A 9,985-nucleotide genomic window follows, 5' to 3' on the forward strand; every position below is an offset into this window, starting at 1 on the left:
TTATAGACTATTTACCCCCTTTCAACTATTTCAATACGCCAACATTTTAAAAGTCACAAGATAAAATTTTAAAAGTTTATCATGCATGAATTTTCCAAATCTCAATTTCCCTATAATAATTTCAATGCAGAACAATTCAATAGTTCACATGTCAACCGTGAGAAGATTCTTCAATTCATAACCACCATCTCCAGTTTTGGTGTAAAGGTCTCAAAGTCTAACTTTTCAACATCAAAGACAAGTAAATACACTTAATTTTAGGTTCTAGAGGCTAATTGGGCAAAACCCCCTTTTTAACTATTCCAACTATTCATACACATTAGTATCACAAGAAAAATTAAGTAATGTATATGATGCATGAATTTAAAGTTTTCAATTTCCCCTAGGATGATTTTAATTCACAACAATCCAATAATTCATATTTCAACCTCAAAGTTGAATAAACACACCCAATTTCATGTTTTAAAAATCAATTGAGCAAAACCCCTATTTATTGAACAAGTTTCAACACTAGGGTTTGTAAAAAATTAGGGGTTTTTTCTCTTTCATGAATTAGACACTAATTTTCATCATCAACAACCATAATCCTCAATAAAAGACATAATTCCATCCATAATCATGAATCATTGCCCACATCTTTCCAAATCATTTATTAACAAACACAATCCATACATATATACACATACACACATATATACCTACAAAGGTGAATATGTAATGAAATTACCACACGTGGGTCTCAAATTAAAGATATAATAATTTAAAGATGCCCCTATCACAAGAATGGAAGCTTAAGATGGAAACTCACTTGAAGTTTCAACAAAAATGCGAATCAATTGGTAGATATCTCGAACTGAACTTGTTCTTCAATTTTCTTGAAGGATCTAGGATGGATTTAAAGGAAACATTGGAGAAATCAAGTGTTTAGAGCTCTAGGGTTTCATGTATGGAGGAGCGTGAGAGAAAAGAGGAAGAAAGATAAAGATTTTGGGCCAAAAAGTGACTTTAAAGTGCCAGAATTCACGCAGAACACCCAAGCGGTAAAAAGTTTGCTTAAGCGGACTTGCTTCCAACACAAGTACCCAAATTTCAAACAGGCATAACTCCCTCGTCCGGACTCCGTTTTAGGTTGTTCTTATGTCCAAATTGAAGGCCCGGAAACAAGCTTTCCAATGGTTCTAACATCACATCCAAATTCAAAGTGTGGAAAGAGAAATGGGTAAAAGAGTGAAGACTACTCATGGGATAATTATCTAAATCAATGTTTTTGGTTCAATCTTACTTTACCATTACCTCAATCAATATCCCAAAATGAACCAAAGAGGCTCCAGGTACAATAATAAGAGTGTCAAGAGCAATCCCATTAGTCCAAGAAGTACAAAATGTTACAATAACAAAAGTTTTAATCAATTTAACGAAATTTGTAATTTTATTCGAAAGTAATACATACTTTTTAGATGGGAGGTCTATAGTTTTGAACCAATCAAATTTTTTCTTCTGTTCAGACACTGTTATGGGATTTGAACCAACCAATCTAATCCCATTTCACAGTTTACGGGGTCATGTCGGACCGTTGTAGCAGACACTGTGTGGTTGTGTCAGACCGTTGTAGCAGACAGTTTATGGGGTCATGTCGGACCGATGTAGAAGCTGACCGGAATCAATGTCGGGACAGTTTATGGGGTCATGTCGGACCGTTGGAGCAAATTGTGGTGGTGCACCAAGGGGGTGACTTAGGGAGTGCGCCATGGGCGATTTATACATTATACTGGTATAACCCCCCCTCAAACTCAAATAGGTGTGAAGATAGAAACCTATTTGAGGTTGAAACAAAGGGATTGATAAAGCTGACCGGTGTAAAAGACACTGTATGAGTGTGTATATAGGCTGCCCAAAAAAAAATATACATGGATGTAGATATCGAGCCCTCAAAAGTCGTGCCCTCAAAAGGCGTGTCATCAAAAGGCGTGCCCGAGTCATCAAAAGGCGTGCCATGAAAAGGCGTGCCAGGTTGTCGGTGTCAAGAGGCGCGCGATGCGCGTGGCTGCCTCGGCTATTTAACCAAGACAGAGCCTGAGGCCGAGGCAGAAGCAAAAAACCTGCGAAATCCTCTGTAAAACTCTTCGTTGTGCTGAGAGAGAGAGGCTGTAATACTGTTGTGCTGAGAGAGAGAGTCTGTAACACTCTGTGGCGAGAGAAAAATGGCTTCGTCGTCCCGTGGTCTGCTGACTCTCTTTCCCGACCTCAACGAGTCCACAGGAGAGAGAACTGGTGCGGTGGCCCCGGAACCTCAACCAGGCGCCCCAGGGTTTGCTCCGTTGAACTTTCCGATGCGGTCTGTGGAGCAAAGAATGGCAGTGCAATCGGATGTGGAAGCCAATCAATATACATTGAAGTCATGTGTGGAAACCATGACTGCGGTGACAAACTTGTCGAACCGGCTGCAGAGTAGAGCAAATGAGGTGCAGCAGTTAAACTCCCAGCTGGCTCTGCTCCAACGCATGTATAAGGATGCGCGAGCAGAGATAAGCGTGCTAAGGGCAGAAAACAAGGAGCTGAAGCGGAAGACCACCGTGATGTTCCGATTTGGAGGGCCGCCATATGCTGCAGTGGAGGAGCAGGGAGTAGGCAACTTGCTTGGTGGTCTAGGAAGCACGGAGGCAACACCGTCAAGGGCCGTCCAGGACGGAGGCAAAAAGAAGAGACCGGCGGCAGAGTAGAGAAGAAAAATCCCGCCGGGGGATGTGGTTGTTTTGTTTGTTATTTTTGTGTTTTTGTGGTTTTTGTTTTTGTTTTTGTTTTTTTTTTTTTTTTTTTTGTGTGTAAAAAAATGTGAGCGGGGTTGTTCTCGGAGATGAATAAAATAAGAGAAGGGTTGGTGTGCCATTTTGTTGTTTTTGTTTGTTTGTTTGTTTGTTTTTATTTTTTTTTTTTTTGTTTTGTTTTTTTTTTTTTTTTTTTTGTACTCATACCCATGGTTTGCGGATAGAAGACTAACAAAAATAAAGTATAAAAGAAAAGAAAATGGAAGAGAAGTGTGTGAATGTGAAAGGAAGAAAAAATAAAAAATAAAAAAGAAATGGGAGAGTTAAAGTTGTGGGCGGGTGTGTTGGTTGCATTTCAAAAGATGGAGTTAAAAAAAAAAAAGGTGAGTGGGATGAATGATGGCAATGGTGTTTGGTTGTTGTTGTTGTTTTTTTTTTTTTTTTTTTTTTTTTTTTTTTGGTTTTAATAATAATAATAATAAGAATATATATGCATAGATAGAAAAGAAAAGAAAAGAGAAGAATATAAATAGGTTTACAATATATTAAGAGGAGGTGTTGGGTGGGAAAAATGATAAAGTATGTTGAAGAGAGAGTGGGTGGTGTGGGTGGTGCAGGTGAGTAGGCTCGTGGGTGAGATATAAAAAAAAAGAGAAAGAAAAGAAAGTGGAAGAGTGTGGGAATATATTGATGAGGAAAAGTGAAACCAACCCATGTGGGTGGGGGTGGTGTGTAAAACACTTAATTAAAAAGAAGAGAGAGTGAGAGACAATGCCCGAGAGAGAGAGAGAGAGGGGATTAAGCATCTCATATGCACACCTCTCTACTGTGCACACTTTTTCCAGAACGAAAAACACACACCAAACTCTATGGGGTCGACAGCATCGAGTCTGAGGCCAGTGGAGGACATGACGATGGGGTCGACAGCATCGACGGCGCAGAGGGCGGAGATGAGGATTCGGAGTTGGGCCAGATTTCCGATTGTGTTGGCCGGAATATGACCCACGAGTACGGCGACGGGAAGGCGGAGAGAGAAGACGAAGGAGCGATTCGAGCCGCAGACGACGCCGACCCAGTTGCAGGCCGAGTCGGAGGCGTTCCATTGGAGGAGGAGGAGGATCAGCGGCACCGGTTGGAGCACCGGATCATAATATCGAACGCCGTAGACGGCGGAGGAGGAGGCGGATTAAATCATAGGTGGAGTGATGCTCAAGCGTCGGAGATGCTGTATCTACGGACGGAGATGATAATGAGCGACAGTCGGAACTGGCGGTGGAGCTAGTGAAAGCAGGTCAGCAGCAGTGGTCTGCAGGAAGCGGAGCTAGGATAGGATGGTTTGAACATGAATTCCAAGCCACTGGACGTGATATCTTGACATCTTGGCCCGGACTAATCTGGAGTCCACAATTAAAGCCGTTATGCCCCGAAATTCTGAAGAAATGGGATTAGATTGGTTGCTCTGGTATGTGGGTGAAAAGTATGGAGGAAGGAAGGAGAGAGAGAATTAGAAAATTTGGGTTTGTCCGGCGGACGGCCAAGGCGAGGCTGCCGCCCGCCGGTGAAGCGGAATCACTAAGTTCTTAACCTTGCTCTGATACCATGTAAAATAAACTGATGTATTATTGATTGATGTATTACAAGATTGTTGTATATATTTTGTATATTACAAGCTATTATATAGGAGAGGATTTGGGAGTAGGTGAGGTAGGTGAGTGGTGGTAGTGGATGGTAGTGGAGGTGGTGGGTGGTAGTGGAGATGGTAGGTGGAGTTGGTGGTGGGTTAATTTACACAGTTTACAATTTACATTAACAGTGTAAACAGAGAGTCGTTTATATAGAAAAACAAAACAATAGTCTATGGCCAATGCAAACTACAATTTTAGCAATCCACTTGTGATTAATAAAATTTGTACACGGCTTAATTACCATTTGATTGGTTAAGGCAAGTAAAATTTATTTGATTAATCTAATTTGACATAGTCAAATATTTCAAATAAATTTCAGTCCACTAAAAATATGAAACTTAATTTATTTCAAACTATGAATAATTCAATAAAAATATCGAGCCATTTCGTGATATGACTCAACCCAATAATGCGAGTCTCATATTGACACGTTTTAAAATATTCTAAGTCGTCAAAATATGGAAAAAATATATATATATTTAAATTAAATTTATATTTCTATGATAACAATAGAGGATATATAGACTTTCTTTAAAATAGAATTAAATCAATTAATATTTAGAATTTGAAAATTTTCAAATGACTCCCTTTACTTGAATTTATTAATAGAGACTCTCATTCATATATGATGGACCAAAAGTTCACAAGAATCTACCAACACTTGCCTGTGGTTGTGGCTCTCTTCAAACGATCTCATGAAATATCAACAAGCATACAATTCAATAATCATGGAGTTTGCAACTTTAGTGTCTTTATTTTTAGAGGGATTAGTTTAGAATTCATTCGAGATAAAAGCTTTTCAATCCTTTGATCACACTCATTCATTCGGTCTTCTTGATTTCAAGATTTGAACGAATACACCAAGTGGTTTAATTCGACAACAAATTTCTATAATTGTTGGATTGCAATCATATTCAAAGACAGAATAAGAAATTTACCATTTTATTTCGTGTAAATCATATTGTCTGTTTTATTTAAATAAATTAAATCAAAATTTTTTGTCCATATCTTCTTTCTTCTTCCTTTTTTTTTTTTTTAAATTACAAAACACTATTTTTGTGTGTCAAATTTTATGTAGCGCCCAATGGGACCTTTATGTCTCTATATTTTGTCCCCAAAATCAAATTTCCAAATTCATGTCTCATCAAATGTGGTGGCTTCTAAGTATACTTATTGCTTCGATCAACAAAAACAACAACAAATTTCTACAATTGTTGAATTATAATCATATTCAAAAGCTCAATCAGAGATCTATTATTTTACTCATTATAAATCACAAATCGTTGTGCATCTCTTCCTTGTTTTTTTTTTTTTTCCTGTAAAACACAATTTTTTAATTTATTTTGTGCAAGTTTATGTCATGTATAATTGGACTTCCATGCCTATAACCTATTTCTCAAAAACCAAAGTTTCCAATTTCATATATCATCATTAAGTGCAATGGCTTCTAAAAATATTAAAAATTGATATGATCAATAAAAATAATGATGGATATTGTAGCTAGTTCAACATTCTATGTAGCTGTTATTTGATACAATGAGAATGTTAGATGTTAAGGGTTTGAGCCGATAAAGCAATTGTGACCCTTTTATTATAATATAATTTACTAATCTCCTAGCATCCATCGTATGACAAAATAAAAAATATAATAAATAGTAAATAACAATGACAAGAATGTTGCCATTTGATAATAAACTTATACACTTGTTGGACCGCAATCACGTCAGAGACAAAATGAGACTTACCGTATTACTTGGTATAAATTATCCCATTTTATTTAAATAAATAAAATCATATTTTGCTTGCATATCTTTTTTATTTATTTATTTATATTTTTTATTTATTATTGAACATGATATTTGCGTTTACAAATTTATATCATGGCCAATGTGACCCCTATGTGCCTCTCATTTATTTTTAAACAACTAGTGGGTGGCACACACGATGTGTGTGCAATTTAAATAAGTAGGAATAAAAAAAATAATAATGAAATTAATATTATAATGTGTACTTAGCTTAAGTGGTATGAATCCTCGTACTTAAACCCATGGTCATGGGTTCAAGCCTTGCCCATCTCTTTGTTTAGCTTTTTTTTAAAAAATAAAAAAAATACTGCCACATGGCATGAGGAGAGTAAAGCTTCATGACACCATAAGAGGTGTTCACTTTATAATAGTATAGATAGATAAAATTTTCAATTTCACATTTCATTTGGCTAGCGGAATGTAAATGGAGGAAAATTCGATTATTATTATTTTGTGTGTTTCTTCAATCTATAAAAAAATATATATATATATATATATTAATTAATTAATTAATTAATTAATTTTTTCTTCCCCCAACCCACTTTTTATACTATATTTACTATTAATGTGTACTCTCAAAAGTTGTTTATTATTATTATTATAAATTAGAAAGTGACCCGTACATGTATGACAAATTATTTTTAAAATAAAATTTTGATTTTGAGTCTTAATATAGAAAATTTTAACAATTGAAATGTAATGCCCTACAAATTTATACTTGAATATGCCACCAAAGCACAACAATATACAAAATAGTCGTCTTTTTCATTGAACTAAGATTCAAGAGGTTACACTTGCAAAGTTTATATTTCCAAAATACCTTGAACTCATCTCCAAGTTTAATGATCTAGACGACATTACAAAAGAGAAAGACCCCCAAGGGCATGTAACATTCCAAAGTACTTGCCTGGTACAACAAAGTAAGTTTTTAAAGTCTTAATACAAAATTCTAAGTCTTAACAACCAAAAAGTTCTTGATCTATCATGTCCAAACTAAACCACTGCTAAATCCAAGGCATTTCTGAAGTAGTATGTCATCATCTCCTGTAAAATAAATAGGGATGAGCTATACGCCCAGTAGGAATACATTTAACTACATATTTAATCATTTGAATAAGTCCACGGCACCATTGAGACAAGATAAGGTGAGTAATTAACAAACATTTATAAACATAGTGAATTATGTAACTAATGCCCAGTTGAATAATCACATTTCCATCTCACACCAAACATCATCATATCAGAAAGGAAAACGCACCATGAGTCCCCCATAAGAGTCCAAATAAATAAAATACAAGTCACTTTTATTTAAAAACCATCCTTACATTGACCGACTATTATACGACAGGATATGGGCATCCAAAATCATCAATTTTTCTACTTTTACCGACTATAATATTGCAAGGCCAGTGGACACCCAAAAATATTTTTCCCACATTCGTCTAGCGATAAGCTCAAGACAGGGCAATTGGGCACCTTGACTCCCCACGCAGGTACCAACAGACCATCACATCAAAACCAACTCTTAACCCAAGATTGATGCTCAATTTGCCAAACTTTTGTTCATTCAACAAGTATTCAACACAATACGAGATGAAACACACACCACACTCAAGAAAAATTAATCTCCAAGCCACAATTTCATTGTCATCACAATATTCACATCTTATATCTTTTATTGTTCACAAGATTCCAAGACTTTAAGGAAATTTCAATTAAAATCCTACTCTCTACTTAGTTGGAAATTAGGGTTTTTAGTTAAATTTGGAGCTTTTCCTCTATTTATATATATATATATATATATAATTCTCAACATCAATCTTCCTCTTTTGACATTTTAATAACAAGTGAGTAGAATGACCCTTTTTGTTAAATCCAAAGTTTAATCCAACTTAATCATTTAATCAAGCTTTAAAATCACAATAATACCATATAAACTTCTTCAAATCAAAGAAATACTGGGTTAAAAGTAACCCTACCTCAAGTTATGAGCACAAGAACCAAGCTTCTAGATGAACTCTTCACCAAAGAATATTCCACTCGGTAAAGATGATGACATTCAAGTGTTCTTCACCCTTTGCAAGAGATTTACATCAGATCTAAGGAGAATGAGGAGTATTTTGGAGTGGAAACTTGGGGTTTTTCGGGCTTGAGACAAGGAGGAAGAGAGAAAAGAAAAGTGGAGAGAATGATCTATAATCGTACTTTTTAAAGTGCAGAATCGCGCAGACCGCTTAAACACAACTTCTTTCGCTCGAGCGGACATCACAACTATGAAAGGATCGCTCGAGCGATGACTCTATCGCTCGAGCAAAAATTACCAAGTCCCAGAAGCATTGCAGAGTTACAGTGAAACTACTGGGAGCTCACATTCTACGCTCAAGCGGTCCCGCTTGTAAACTTACGAGATATTGGGAGCAGCAAGTCTCCGCTCGAGCGGTCCCCTGGAACAAGATGTCACATGAAAGCTAAATAATAAATTTTCTAATAGCTGATGAAAATTTTTATCACTGTGTATGTGATCTTATGTAAAAATCTCATAAAAACAATTTCTTTCGAAGTTATGAAAAAGTATATTATCAACCTGAAATCAAATCCTTACTTATATTAATCAAATTTACCAAAAATCATGAATTCCACTTGTATCAAAATATATTTTTTGAAAAAAAATAACAACAATGGAAAACTGTATAATATAACTCATGGTGTATAATTTTGGTTATTAATCGAAAAGGTCTTTACTAATTTTTTATATTTTTGTTTATGTCTAAAGTGGTGTATCGAGTCTTTAATTATGCTTCAAGTGGTATTTGATTATGATCTATTATAATATTTTTATATGACAATATTTAAATATTTTATTATACGAAAAAATTGTTTAAGGTGGGCTGACTCAAAATTAGAATTTATGATTATATCAGTAAGATCGTAAAAGTTATTCACATTGATGTATAAAAAATTACAAATTCAAATCATAAATAGTGTCCTCTAAGGCAATTAGACACAAAATCTCTACAACCATAATAATTTCAATTTTCAAAGGATTCTGATTAATTATGTGACACGTTATAATAACAATAAAAGCTCTATTCCAGCCAAATTATTTTTGCATATATTTTCTAGCAGAGCTCATAAATGTGCATTATCAGTAATACTATAAATCCAAAATTTTTATTTAAAAATTATTCAAGAAACATCAATAGGTGCCTTAAACATACACAATCATTTTCGATAAATCGTTATTATTTAAAATAATACTCCACACTATTTATTATTTAACATTTGTCAATTTATTTTGTAAGGGTTTGTACCATATGAACCTTATAACTACAAAAGAAAATAATTTCATGAAATAAAATAAAAAGTCATAACTAAATACAAAAAAAGTCATAACTAAAATCTCAAAATAATGTCATAATAAAATTGGTCGTAACTTAAGAAAAAAAATAGCGTAACTAAAGTGCATATGGTATGTGGGTGTGTATAATAGAATTCCCAAAAAGTATTGAGTTCCATTATTTTAATCAATTAATATCAAATTATGTAAATCACTTATAGAAATATTATATTTGATACAAAATCACAATGGAATTAACTTTAATTAATGTAATGATATTTTATATTATGATATGTATTACAAAAAGAATAATATTAATTTTAATTTAGATAAAATTTTAATTTAACTTATTTATTTTAATAATCTTAGTCTTATCGTTGTATAAGAGTGTTA

The sequence above is a fragment of the Camellia sinensis genome, chromosome 12, assembly GCF_055761805.1.
Source record: "Camellia sinensis isolate YWXY chromosome 12, ASM5576180v1, whole genome shotgun sequence".
Lineage (NCBI taxonomy): Eukaryota > Viridiplantae > Streptophyta > Magnoliopsida > Ericales > Theaceae > Camellia > Camellia sinensis.